We start from the raw sequence: 14,243 nt of genomic DNA on the forward strand, positions 1-14,243 counted from the left end.
CCAGAGAGGACATTCCATTGTGTTAGTTTTTCCCTGAGTTTCTAAAACTATGTTTTTTCAAATTCTATTTGGTATGAAACATATTTCATTCAATTGGTTGATTATGTTGAATACATACATACCAAACATGTCAAGTGGATGTAATATTATGGTGCAGTTGTCATGAAAATACCCTTTTGTTTAACCATTGTACATGCAATCCATGTTATTATTACATAAGGCATAATACAATAATACAATGAAAACATGTGCATGGTTTGTACGGTTTTCCGGGGTTTGTAAATAGGATAAACAGATGGTTTAAAGTCCAGATCCAGAAAAGAAATAAAAAGTGTAATAGCAGAGGGGCCCACATAAGGGCACTGTGGTACTGTCCCGTGCAGTTGCCCCACCATTTGGCCCGACATTTCACCCTTTATGACCCCAAAACACACACACCCACAACCACAGACGAAGAGACTAGTTCCCCTTATCTTAGTTGTGTCCAGATAGTAACATTCCAGAGAGCCAACGGCTTGCCCATCCAGAGGAAGTCCGAGTGACTTATTGTTTTACCACAAGGCTCCCGGGTCCTTTGAAGTACAGGCTGCGTCCCAGCATGCCGGCTCGTTCAAATGCCAGCCTTTTCTGGGTCCCAGTTTGACTTCCCTCTTACAGCTTCCCCCTCTGGCCCAATGGGGGACACTTCAGAACGTCCTCCCAAGGGGTCATGGACACTTTCCCAAATGGTTGGTGCCGGAGGTCCAGGGTCGTGGGGCTGATGGTGGGAATAACTGGGAAGGCTGATATCAAGGGTTGTGTGGGTTGAGGTGTGTATGGTAGGGAGCGGATCAGATGTTGGAGTGAAGATGGGAACTTTTGCGCCCCAGATAAGAAAAATCAGACACTCTCTTGGGAGTGTAGGTTTACTGCTTCTTAAATATTCAACAACTGACAGAGAAGGGGGGGAAACAGAACAAGACAGACAGATGGGGAGAAGGGAGAAAGGAGGAGGAGGAACAGTAAATGAAAAAGAAGGAGGGAATCTAAGGAGAGAAAATGTGGAAAAGTAGAATAAAGAGAGACCAGTAAGCCAGTCCTTGCTAAAAAATGACCCCCCTTTCAACATTTTAATGCTAAAAGACAAACTTTATGTAAACTTAGGAATAATTGCTTCTTCTCCTTATTTATTTATTTATTTGACATATATGTAGTTTGGTAGATTATTCCTTAAATAATTTTCCTTGCAGGCACAGATGATACTGGCCCTTATTAGTTGAGTTAAAGTCTGATGACATTATGCTCATTTATGGCATTGACTGGCTTATCAATGGTTTGAGAAAGATTCTAATATGTATATTTTGTGCTATGGTGAAATTCACACAAAAATACCATTAGATATCTAGTTTCTAACATGCCTTGGCTAATTTAATTGGCACTCAAGCAAGTCTGTTAGTTAATTCTAACAGTTTCTAAATGACGTGTACAGGCATGCATTAATAATTAATATATCGTTAGTTAATATTATTAGTTAAAATCCTCTGATTTCATCCTTGTGCTGTTAAGACAGGCAGAATAAAAATCCAGATGAAAACAATAGGGTACACCAGAATTCACTACACTTTTTTGAAAGCGAGCTTTCTAAAGAAAGGTGAATGGTGGTACACCTATGCCTATATAACTTAATTTAGCTCTAGGCTAATGATTATTTTATTTATAATAGGCCAAAGTCCATTTTTTGGTTGGTTATAAGCCATTTTGGAATTTTACCTTCTACACTGGCTTATCTCAACTGTTTTATAAATCTTCACCTATTTATTTAATTAATAGTATACCACTGGTTACTGAGACAGATAACACAGGCCAAGGACCTTGGTTCCAGCACCTCAGAAATTCAGATGTTCTGTGTTCTGATACCTTTTCACCAGTCTCAGAGGTCTTTAGACATGAGTCCCACATGTGGCAAATTCCAGACGGTCGCCACCCTTGTTGTAGCCCGCGGCTACGCTTTCAGAGGGATGGAGACTTGCATTTGCCGTGGCACTCAGCGGTCCTGTGACATTACATCGGTACCGATGACTACACTGGTACCGGCCTCGATCTCTGAGACTTAAAGTATGGTTTCCTCCGGACAGATACGGACAGTTTCAAAACTTGGTGCAGCTGCAGTCTGCACTGTCAGAGGTCTTGAGACGTGTGTACTGCCGCAGGGCCATACCTGGGTTTAAGGATCAGCACAGACTCTGCTTTCAGGGCTGGAACTTCGAAGCCGAGGTTATGCACCTGATTCAGCATTCAGCAGTGTTTTAATATTATTTAATTTAATTATAATAAGAAGCTTGCCACTTTTCCTGGGTTAGCCCCCTAGGAAAGTTCAAACTTCTTCGCGTGTGCATTCTGTGATTGCACACGCTTACTGGCAGCTATAAACCTTCTCACTGTTCACCTTCAAAAAAAAAAAAAGCCTACTCCCTGTGGCAGATGGGAAGTAACCTCGGAAGGAGCCAGGCTCAAGGGGGAAACCCATCCTCCTCTGATCGGCTCAGGGTGTAGATTGGTGACCAACATGGTCAGTCAGTCAATGTTTACATTGTTCATATTGTGGCTCAGATGATGGGCGGGGCTGGCTGGCGGTAGTGGGAAGCAGCAGGTGGCGACAGATGTGGGCAGGGTGGAGGGACTGGACTACAGTGGTGGAAGAGACCAGATGACAGCACTCTCCAAATTTGGGGCAAGAGCCCTGCCGGCAGCATGGGGAAGAAAGTAGAAATGGCGATTAGGGAATGTGCAATAGAACAGACAGTGGTATGGTTTGGGGATTACAATTACAATTGGGTCCCCGCCAGGAATAGTCTGTGGCTGCATGGTTACTAGGACAATTCAACACTTTTATTTTTGCAGCCATTTTTAATGTGTTGAAATAGAACAAATCTTTGAGGTATTATGTGCACAAATTTTGCCCACAAATTTGTTTATATCACTGTTAGCTAGCATTTCTCCTTTGTCAAGATAATCCATTTCCTGCACAGGTGTGGCATATCAAGATGCTGATTAAAAGCCATGATCATTACAGGTGTTCCTTATGATGGGGTCAATAAAAGGCCACCCTAAAATGTTGAGTTTTTTATTGTTCAACACCATGTCACACATGCCTCAAGAGTTAAGAGATCATGCAATTGGCTTGCTGACTGCAGAAATGTCCTGTAGAGCTGTTGCCAGAGTAATGGGTGTTCATTTCTCCACCATAAGCCGAGATTTTGGAAGTTTGTCCAACAGGCCTCACAAACAAGACCATGCGTAACCATGCCAGCCCAGGACTGCCACATCCAACTTCTTCACCTGCGTGATCATCTGAGGCCAGCCACACGGACAGCTGATGAAACAGCTGGTTTACACAACCGTAGAATTTCTGCACAAAATGCGTGCTCGACGTCCTCACCGGGGTCTTGATTTGTATGCAGTTCACAATCGACGTTAGTGGGCAAGAGCTCACCTTCGATGGCCACTGGCACGCTGGAGAACGGTCCTCTAAACGGATGAATCACGGTTTCAGCTGTACAGGGCAGATGGCAGGCAGAGTGTATGGCGTCGGGTGGGTGAGCGGGTTGCTGATGTCAACGTTGTGAACAGAGTGGCCCATGCTGGTGGTGGAGTGTCGATATGGGCAGTGTAAGGGAAAAATGAGCAATTACTTTCTGCATATATTTACTTGCTTTTATATCACCTTAAGAAATCATTTAAATTGCTTTTCTGTCTAACTGAGAATTTTTGGGAGTGCATAGCCTCTCCCGTGCATGTTCCATTTTCCCCAGAAAACTCTCTCTGTATTTCTCTATAGTTTTTAGTCACTGTGACATGATAGCCTTGAAGAAGTCAGAACGTCTAAAGTCCGTATCTCAGAAATCCAGTGTTTTTAACCAATCAGAGACGGGCTGCAAAACTGCACTACGTGCAGTTTGAGACAGACAGGTTTTGGGACAATTCCAGAACCCGACTTTCACCTACTTTTAACTGTATAAAATGAAGGACTTTTTCACCTGTTCTGAGAGCTTTTATACAGACGTGTTGTGGCGCTGTGTGGATTCTCCTATTCGGCCGAATAAAGGTATCTGAACTGAATATTGTGTGTAAGTCTGTTGGACTCTTCTCACTGACCGGAGGAAATTAAGGTAATTTCCACCACAGCAGGCATCCTGAGGCCCATTGCTGTGTCATTCATCCACCGCCATCACCTCATGTTTCAGCATGACAATGCACGGCCCCATGTTGCAAGGTACACAATTCCTCAAATGTCCCAGTTCTTCCATGGCCTGCATACTCACCAGACATGTCACCCATTGAGCATGTTTGGGATTCTCTGGACCGGGCGCATACGACAGCGTGTTCCAGTTCCCAACAAAATCCAACAACTTTGTACAGCTATTGAAGAGGAGTGGGATAATATATTACAGGCTAGAATCAACAATTTGATCAATTCATTACATTACAGGCATTTAGCAGACACTCTTATCCAGAGCAACTTACACAACTTTTTACATAGCATTTTACATTGTATCCATTTATACAGCTGGATATATACTGAAGCAATGCAGGTTAAGTACCTTGCTCTAGGGTACAACGGCAGTGTCCTTACCCGGGAATCGAACCTGCGACCTTTCGGTTACAAGCCCAGTTCCTTACCCACTGTGCTACACTCCGTCAATGCGAAGGAGAGGTGTTGCGTTGCATGAGGCAAATGGTGGTCACACAAGATACTAATCGGTATTCTGTTCATTTCATGGTATCTTATTTTTTGGGGAATCTGTTACTAACAAATGCATATCTGCATCCCCAATCACATGAAATCAATAGATAAGTGCTTAATGAATCTATTTCAGTTGACTGATTCTGACATTCACCAACATTTTCTTATTTGTGATTTGTTCTTAGGTAAGAACAGAATCTACGCACACTCAAGAGCACACTTATGCAAAATAATTGGTTATTGCGTTTTCTTCAATTCTACAGTTGTATAATATTATAGGATTTAAATTACAATAATATTTTTATAATTTATTTTTTAATAATTATTTTCATTATTTTACGAAGCATTATGGTCTTTTAAAATAAATAAACACTTCAATTCACATCAATTATGTTAATTGTGAACCATGCCATCCAATAATCAGTGATTGATCACGCTATTTATAGGCCCAAAGTAGGCCTATTTCTGCACCCTTGGCCTACTCGCACAATGGCATATTTACTGCTGCTGCAAGATGATCGTGCCCTGAGGAGGGAACGCACCTTCCAGGACCATGTAGATCTATTTGCAGAGAGTGAGGAGTACCTCTTGGGATGCTTTAGGCTACCAAGAGCTGCCCTTATGGAGCTTTGCAATAGTTTGGAGCCTGCACTGTGGAGCCATACCAGACGGTCTAACCCTGTACCACCACACACGCAGGTACTCTCCACCTTGGGCTTTCTAGCCACTGGGACATTTCAGAGGGAGCTAGGAGACAGGGTGGGCATATCACAGGCATCCATCAGCCGCGCTCTCCCATGAGTCGTGGATGGAATAAATCAACTGGCCTCACAATACATAAAATTCCCCTATACAGCAGAAGAACAGATCCCAGTCAAGAGAGGATTCCATTCTATTGCTGGTCTACCCAACACCATCGGCGCAATAGACTGCACGCATGTGCGCATTAAGGCACCCTCTACAGATCCTTTCCCGTATCTCAACCGCAAGCAATACCACTCCATAAATGTACAACTCATCTGCGACTCCCAGAACCACCTTCTGAATGTGTGCTTGCGCTTCCCAGGAGGTGCACACGACTCTTACATTTTACAAAACAGGGTATGCGCCTCGAACAAGGAGCTGCTGGAGACGCATGGCAACATAGCGCCTATAAACTACCTCAGTCAAATTCTATCAAACTTTTTTTGCATTTTATAATCTTTGGGCATCTTTTCATCATTTTAGGTTTGTAGGATAATCATGGCCTGCTGTGTCTTGCACGACATCGTCATGAAACGTGGTGTACCACTCCCCCTTCAGCCACCATAACAACAAGAGAATGTGTGTCCTGACCCACTCCTGGGACCAGACAACAGACTTGCTGTCCAAGTTCAACAGCAATTAATTGCTCGTTTGTAAATAAAGGCTTTAAAATAAATTTGACTTTTGCAGTGCGATTAATTATAGCTTACAACTAATCTCAAGAAAGAAACACATCACTTTAAAAAAATCTAACAGGTTTCAGTGCATATCTTTAATTTTAAAAAAAAAATTTTTTAAGTGTCTCGGAGATTGTGGACAGTGTTGAGGCTCTCTGTTTAAGCATTCTCTCTTGGTTGTCCAGGACTGCATCTGAGATCAGACGTGGGTCAGTTGAACAGGACCTGGGTGCATGCATGGAGGTACTGCTACTGCGAGGTGCCAGGTTCTGCCTCAGAGGGTGGTTGACTCAGCAGAAGTTCATCTGTAAATAAATGATAAAAATCAAACCATCGTAGTGACCTTTTATTTTTGGGGGTTTCAATTATGCAATGTTTGGTCTATACTGCAAAAGCAAATGTTTCAATTTTGAATACAAACTAAGGACTTAGGTAACACTTTTTAAACACATGGACATGTTGAAGAAGAGAACACTTATTCACAAAAATAATCACCTGCATTTAGGTTTTACACACTGCTGTTTACATGTTAAATGTGTCACATGTTCCATGGTTTTACAGCTACAGCTTTTAGATAAAATGTACCATCAAATTGTATTAATTCTGAAAAACCAGCTGACCTTATGATTCTGAGATAGGAGATGGCCTAGGAGATGAAACCGCTGACACGGGGCTCAGGTCTGTGTCCAAATGCTGAACTGATGGTACACCTGAGAGTGCTGTCTCTCCAATAATGGCCCCGATACGCTGGTTCAGCTCAGATAAGTCTGGGCAAGCCTTTCCTCCTCCAGTGGTCAGTGGTTTTTGCCTCAGATTTGATATCAAACCTTTTTTTTTTTTTTACTTCATCAGTTGTGTGCCCTTCTCCGGATACAGCATTCACTGAATGAGTAATATCATCCTATGCATCTTTTTTGGTGTTATTTTATATCCACTACTAACGCTACTAAATATGACAGCTCGTTTGCTGTTCACTTCCTGCAGCAGTACCTCGACTTCAGAACTACAGAAGTTTTTCTTACGTTTGGAGTCGGGTGCTCCACCGTCTTTAGATTTTCATCTGGGCATTCTTGACTTCTCTCTCAACTTTTCTTTTCAATTTCTGTGTGTGATTTCTGTGTGCACACGGCCTTGCAGTCTCATGCCCTTTTATGGGGATTGGCGGGGCATTTACCTATGCTAATTAGGAGCAACTGGCATGCGCTTTCAATTTATGAGGACAATGGGATTCATCATTATAAGAACACAGGTGAAAACAATTCTGCGGTTTAAGAACACATCATGAATCGGACGTAGACTTGATAGAATTGTGTAGTCCCAAATTAGTCCATTTTTATAATCCTTGTAAGAAGCTCTCAATGCAAATATTTCATGAGATCTCAGATTTTAATGCTCACAATACTCTATGGGGAAGTGAACATACTGACACAAATGGAGAAGTAGTTGAAGAACTAATCGAGGAGAGATCACTTACTTGTCTCAATGATGGAAGAGGTACCAGGGTGGATGTTACAAGAAATTCAGTTTCATGCCTAGATCTTACCTTAGTCTCTGGTAATATGAGTAATTCATGTGAATGGAATGTAAAGAATGATTCTAACATAGGGAGTGATCACTTTCTGATATTATGCTCTATGAAATTTGGTATGTATGTACAGGAAGGTAACGTAATTGAAAGATGGCTGACTGGGAAAAATTTAGAGAATGTTGCATTGAGTACACTGAAGAATATCTATGGAGGGTGATGTAGATAACTGTACAGGAACAGTGACTTCCATGATTATTAGTGCTGCATCAATATGCATTCCTAAGAGCACAATGAATGGGAAAAAGAAAATGGTTCCATGGTGGAATGATGAATGTAAAAATGCTATAAAAGAAAGAAATCGTGCATTCAGAATATTAAGAAATCATTTGTCAAGATAATCTGATTGATTATCAAAGGAAGAGAGCTGTGGCACCTTCTTCTTCATTGGCAGAAGAATAGAATTGGGTAACATTTGGTCAATGATTAAAAAGATGAGTGGGAAAAGAAAATCTGTTAAAATCCCAGTGTTGATAGATGGAGAATATCTGGCAATTACAAATAAGGAAAAAGCTGAACTATTGGGTAATAAGTTTGCAAGTGTACATAGTGGAAGGCAGTTTGGTGAGATATATAAACAAGGAAAAGATGAAATTTTAAGAGCAAATGCTGATGTAACAAAGAAAAAAGATAGTGATGGATCATCACTTGACATGGACTTTACATTGCATGAGTTGAAAATGGCCTTGAAGGGAAGTGGATATACTGCCCCAGGACAAGACCAATTAGGTTATGCTATGTTTAGACAATTACCAGGTGAAGTCTTGAAAGTGATATTGAACCTGTTTAATAAGATATGGAGAGAAGGTGTAATGCCTTGTGGTTGGAAAAGTGCTTTGATTCTACCTTTTGGTAAGCCTGGCAAAGACCCAGCTAATGCAGGAAACTACGAGCCTATAGCGTTGACATCTCACTTGTGTAAATGGATGGAAAAGATAATTGTTCGTAGATTGTCATACTGTTTAGAACAAAGAGGATTGCTAAGCTCATGTCAAAGTGGATTCCGCAAAGGTAGATCTACGCTAGATGCTTTAGTGAAAGTTAGTAATGAGGCAGAAAAAGCAATTAATATGAAAAAGGTCATGGCTATAGTGTATTTTGATATTGAGAAAGCTTATGATTCCATGTGGAGAGAAGGACTTTTGATTAAAATGCATAAAATGGGTACTGGCGGAAGGCTATACAACTGGGTCTTAGATTTCCTGTCTACTTGGACATTCCGTGTTAAAGTTGGAGATGCTGTTTCAGATGATTTTGATATTGTAAATGGTATTCCAGAAGGTAGTGCTATTAGCCCTATTCTGTTTAACATTATGATAAATTATATTTTTATGAATGTTGGTAGAGATATTGGGTCATCGCTTTATGCAGATGATGGGGCTATATGGAAAGAGGGAAAAATATTAGACGTGACTAATAGCATTCAGAGTGCTATATTGAATGTTGAAAGATGGTCATATGACTGGGGATTTAAGATGTCAGTTGCAAAGTCATGCTACATGTTCTTTACCAGAAAGAGAAGGATAAATAATATGCAGCTTAAATTGTATGGGCAATGTATGGAAAGGGTAACAGAGTTCAATTATCTAGGGTTAAGGTTTGATGAGAAATGTATATGGAGAACTCACGTTAAACATATCGAAACAAAATGTATAAAAGTACTGAATCTCATGAGATCGGTTTCTGGATATGAATGAGGAGCAGATAAACAATCATTACTGGACATCTATAGTGCCTTAATACGATCATGTATTGGTTATGGGTGTATGATGTATGGAGTAGCAGTCAGGAGTGTTTTGGAAAAATTAGACAGAATACAGTTCAGAGCTCTAAGACTCAGTGATGGTGCAATTAAAATAACTCCTACTAATGTACTACTGGTGGAAACTGACAAATTGCCATTATATTTAAGACGTTCAAAGTTGTCATTGGCATATTGGGTTAAGTTAAAGGGATCCGGAGAGGAACAACCTACAACAAAGGTGCTGTGTGATTGTTGGGAATATTCACAACTTAAAGGTAAAGTATTTGTTTGGAATATTAATACAACAGCAAAAGAATATGGTTTAAATAGGTTAGAATATGGGCCAAATATTGTGTGGGGTAATGTTCCTCCATGGATATTACCAGTGCCCAATGTCGACTTGCAACTCGTGGAGCAGAAGAGAGAATGGATTGAAAGGGAAGTGGATAACATTGGATATTTGGTTCAAGATTATGTGAAGAGGAATTATTATAACTATATGCCAATATGTACTGATGGATCTAAAGATCCAGGGAGTGGACATGTATGAACAGGAGTGTACATGCCTGAGTTTGATGTAGTCATATGCAAAATAATTAATGATAGATTATCTGTATTTACAGCAGAAATAGTTGCAATAATCTTAGGATTACAATGGGTAGAAGAGGTAAGGCCTGAGAGAGTTGTCATTTTTTCAGACTCTACTGCAGCTCTTAATAGTTTGAATTCAAAAGAAACAATAAGAGATGATTTATTGATGGAAACATTTATGATAATGCTAAGAATACAAAGAGTTGGAATTGATGTACAATTTTGTTGGGTTCCTGCTCATGTTGGTGTGGAGGGTAATGAAAAAGCAGATGAGACTGCAAAGAGAGCGTTGAAATTAAATGACGATGAAATAAAGAAAGTTCCCTTTGGAAAAGGTGAGGCCAAATCATTAATAAGAAAGGCAGTGAGTGATTTGTGGCAGAAGAAGTGGGACATAGATATCAAAGGGAGACATTATTACAGTATGCAGAAATCCATTAAGGTGAAGGCTTTCAAAGGGAAGTGCAGAAGAGAGGAAGTGGTTTTTCAAGGTTAAGATTTGGACATACTGGATTAAATTCAACTCTTTATTTAATGACAAAGTGTATTTCAGATAAATGTGATATTTGTAAAGTTCCTGAAAATGTTGAGCATGTCATAATATGATGTAGGCCTACTAAATATAATTCAGAGAGGAACACTATGTGATAAGCTATATGAGCTAGAACGGAAATGGAATTTAGAAGGTATTTTAGGGACGGGAGAGAAAATGTGGGAGTGCTGCAAGGCTCTCTTTATTTTCCTTAAACATACAGGATTATATCGTAAAATATAGTTGTTTTTTTTTGTAATGTAATCTGATGTAAAACCCGGTATGCACCTATACATGTTGGTTTACGATCCGCCATTAAATTTAGAAAAGAAGAAGACGTAGACTTTTCTTAGGATTTTCCTTAAGAACAAATTTAAGAAAAAACTTAGGAAGATATTGGTGACTGAGGCCCAATTTGTCGTAATAAAATAAGAGCTTTACCTACTGCACCTACTGCAATATTGGCTCGTTTTCATTGTTTACAGGAAAAAGCACAATATGGGCAACGACAACCGATACGATTTTCTGCACTGTAGTATTGTTAGTCCTGCTATCCTGAACTCGGGTATTGAATCTAAACAGTACAAGGTGGAAATTATTCAAGATGTCATTGACTATTTTTTTTTTTTCTTTCGGCTGTTCCCGTTCGGGGTCGCCACAGCGGATCATCCTGATCCGCATATTTTTATTTGGCATATGTTTTACGCCGGATGGCCTTCCTGACGCAACGCTCCCATTTATCCGGGTTTGGGACCGGCGCTACGAATGCACCGACTTGCACATCCCCAGTGGCTGGGTTTTTGGAGCATTGGGATACGAACAAGATGTCATTGCCTATAGTGCTGATAAATGTACCCCATCACTTAGAAACTATCCCAGTTAAATTGTGCTTTATGTTCTGTGTGTTTTTTTAAATAATGAAATACACACTAAGAAATGACAAATCCTCTGAAAAATGAGCATTCATATACTTACAAAAGCGGTGAGTAGTAGCCTACTGTTACGGCTGGCTCGACTGGCCGCAACAAAGTCCAGATGGGTCAAAAACACGACAGAAACTGATCTAAAAACAAACCCAGACATTTATTCATCTAAATAACAAACAAAAACACACAAAGTTCACAAAACCAAAGCTCTCCACACAAATCACAAACACCAAAATAAAATCTCCCCTGCCTCATACTACTGGGCTTATATTGGGCCACAGGCAGGTGGAAGCAATCAGGCAATTAAGTAATTACGCAACTACCTCCACCTGCACTACCCAGGCAAGCAGAGGCAGGGGACGTAACACCTACAGTTAAAAGGGAACTGCGAAGTGACTTCAAAAACAGCGGTATTCTACGAAAAGCGCTAGCACTGATGAGATGGTCAGTCTATCACAGCACACAGATAAATTTTCACGCTTACTGAGCGCATTGAACTATGAGTTATCCAATAAATAATAAATAAATGGTCAAAATACTAAAATTACATAAAATCTTGATAAATTAGGTTTATGTATTATTTATATTCATACAATCGTCATCTTTGTAAATTACATCTTTCATTTTCATCATCTCCACTTCACCTTAATCAGCACCATAGCATCATTTGTTATTACCTTTAAGCCTGCATTAAATAAAGAATGTGTGATTTAATCTAATTGACTGCTTTGTAGTAAATTCAATTATTTAATCTTAAAACCTTATATAGAGCTTGTTTTGATTGGTTTATTCCAGTTTTCTGTAGACAAACTTATTAATGAATATATAGATAATTATTAAATTAAATCAAATATATTTTACATGTAGGTTAAGTGAGGGGTTCTAGCATGCAATATCGCTTGTGTTCAGTATTCAGAGTGCTGAACATTTTAACAAGGGCATTGACTGTTGGAACCGCTAGATTCAGAAAATAAACATATGTTTAATTAATCCTTGCTTGTCCCACAATTAGAATACAGATGATTCAGAATGCCGCTGCCCGACTCATCTACAACCTCCCCAAATTCTCCCACGTCACTCCCCTGCTGCGATCACTTCACTGGCTACCGGTCGCTGCCAGGATCCGATTCAAAGCCCTGACCCTTGCCTACACTGCCGCCAACAGGACAGCCCCTATCTACTTGCAGGACATGACTCAATTCTATGTGCCTGCTCGACCACTCCGCTCTGCGGCAGCAGGGCGTCTTGCAACCCCTCCCACCCGCCTAAAGGGATCACAGAGCTTCTCCACCCTAGCTCCCCAGTGGTGGAACGAACTCCCCGTCCCTCTCCGAACCTCCCCCTCACTATCCATCTTCCGCCGTGGCCTGAAGACTCATCTCTTCAGACTATACCTAGAATAACCACCACCACGCTGTGTATATATATATATATATTTAAAAAAAAAAAAAAAAAAAAAAAAAAAACCTTTTTCCTGTCACTTGTTACATGTTGCCCCATCCCTGCACTTCTTGGTAAATTGTATTTGTCCTAATACTCTAGCTTATTCTTCTGCCTAGTTTGGCTTTGCAGATGTTAGACCAGGATAGTGTTCTTTGTTCTCGGCTAGAAATAGCTTTACAAAATAAGTAATTGTCCCTTACTGAACCCGTGTTCAGCAGTTGTCTACGATCATGAAAATGCACTTTTGTACGTCGCTTTGGATAAAAGCGTCTGCTAAATGAATGTAATGTAATGTAATGTAATGAATATCCTCAAGCTGGGTGAATGGCTTCCTCTGGCAGCCAAAAGGTTAGCCAGAGATCACTTTACTATCAGTGAGTTGGTGTATGGTTTGTTTTGGTAGGTTTGCTGCTGCCCTCTCTGCCTTATCCATGCATGCTTGCATTGATGGCCATGGAGAGCTTCCAGAACAGACCCATACCGTCAAAACATAACTGTATTGCCATTTAAGATTGGTAATAAAGATTGTAACTTTGACAACAGTGGTCCTAACTGCAACTGAGCATTGTGCAGTTCAGACAAGCCATAAGAGTCAAGCCTGGTTCCGACTGAATCAGCTGATGGCTCGGCTGATTAGTGATGGCCGCCTATCACAGTCCATTCACTTAACCAGACAGTCTATTTAAATGGCTTCCCCCTACTTATGTGGCTGCTTCTTCCTGCATGCATGCCTGCTGCATGCTCCAGTCTACACCTGCTTCCTCCTGCATACAAGCTTGCTGCAGTCTGCTAGTCTGAAAACCTGCCACCACACCAGTTCCTCACTTGTGTTTATCAGATTATCCTTTATGGTGGCACAGTGGTGCAGTGGATGGCACTATCGCCGGAAGACAGGACATTCCTGGGTTTGAATCCAACCATAGCATTTCTGTGTGAAATTGACACGTTCTCCCCATGCCCATGTGGGTTTCCTCTGTGTGCTCCAGTTTTCTCCCTCATCCAAGGACATGCTGTCAATCTGTCCTGTATAATTAAAGGTTAATAATGCTGTGCATTGCTACTGGAACTGTGTGTACCCCTCTGGGAGGCGGGTTGCTGCTGCCCTCCCTACCTTATGCATGCATGCTTGCATGGATGGGCAGGAGGGCTTCGAGAACAGAGCCATATCACCAAACATATCTGTATTGCCATTTAAGATTGTTAATAAAGATTGTAACTTAGACAACAGTGGTGAACTGTTTTTATTACATAAACTGTTTCTATTATATTAATTGTTGT

At 40.6% G+C, this 14,243-nt stretch overlaps 1 long non-coding RNA gene across 1 annotated transcript; it reads right to left on the reverse strand.

Annotated features, from left to right (window-relative positions):
- Positions 1–1,193: 1,193 nt before the first annotated feature.
- On the reverse strand, positions 1,194–2,427 carry LOC135247696 (uncharacterized). Its single transcript, XR_010328272.1, has 2 exons — positions 1,372–2,427; positions 1,194–1,326 (listed from the first exon to the last, which is right to left on the reverse strand). It is a non-coding gene; the product is annotated as an uncharacterized LOC135247696 (long non-coding RNA).
- Between the last annotated feature and the right edge of the window lie 11,816 nt (positions 2,428–14,243).

This window comes from Anguilla rostrata, chromosome 2 (genome assembly GCF_018555375.3).
Source record: "Anguilla rostrata isolate EN2019 chromosome 2, ASM1855537v3, whole genome shotgun sequence".
In the NCBI taxonomy this organism is placed as follows: Eukaryota; Metazoa; Chordata; class Actinopteri; order Anguilliformes; family Anguillidae; genus Anguilla; species Anguilla rostrata.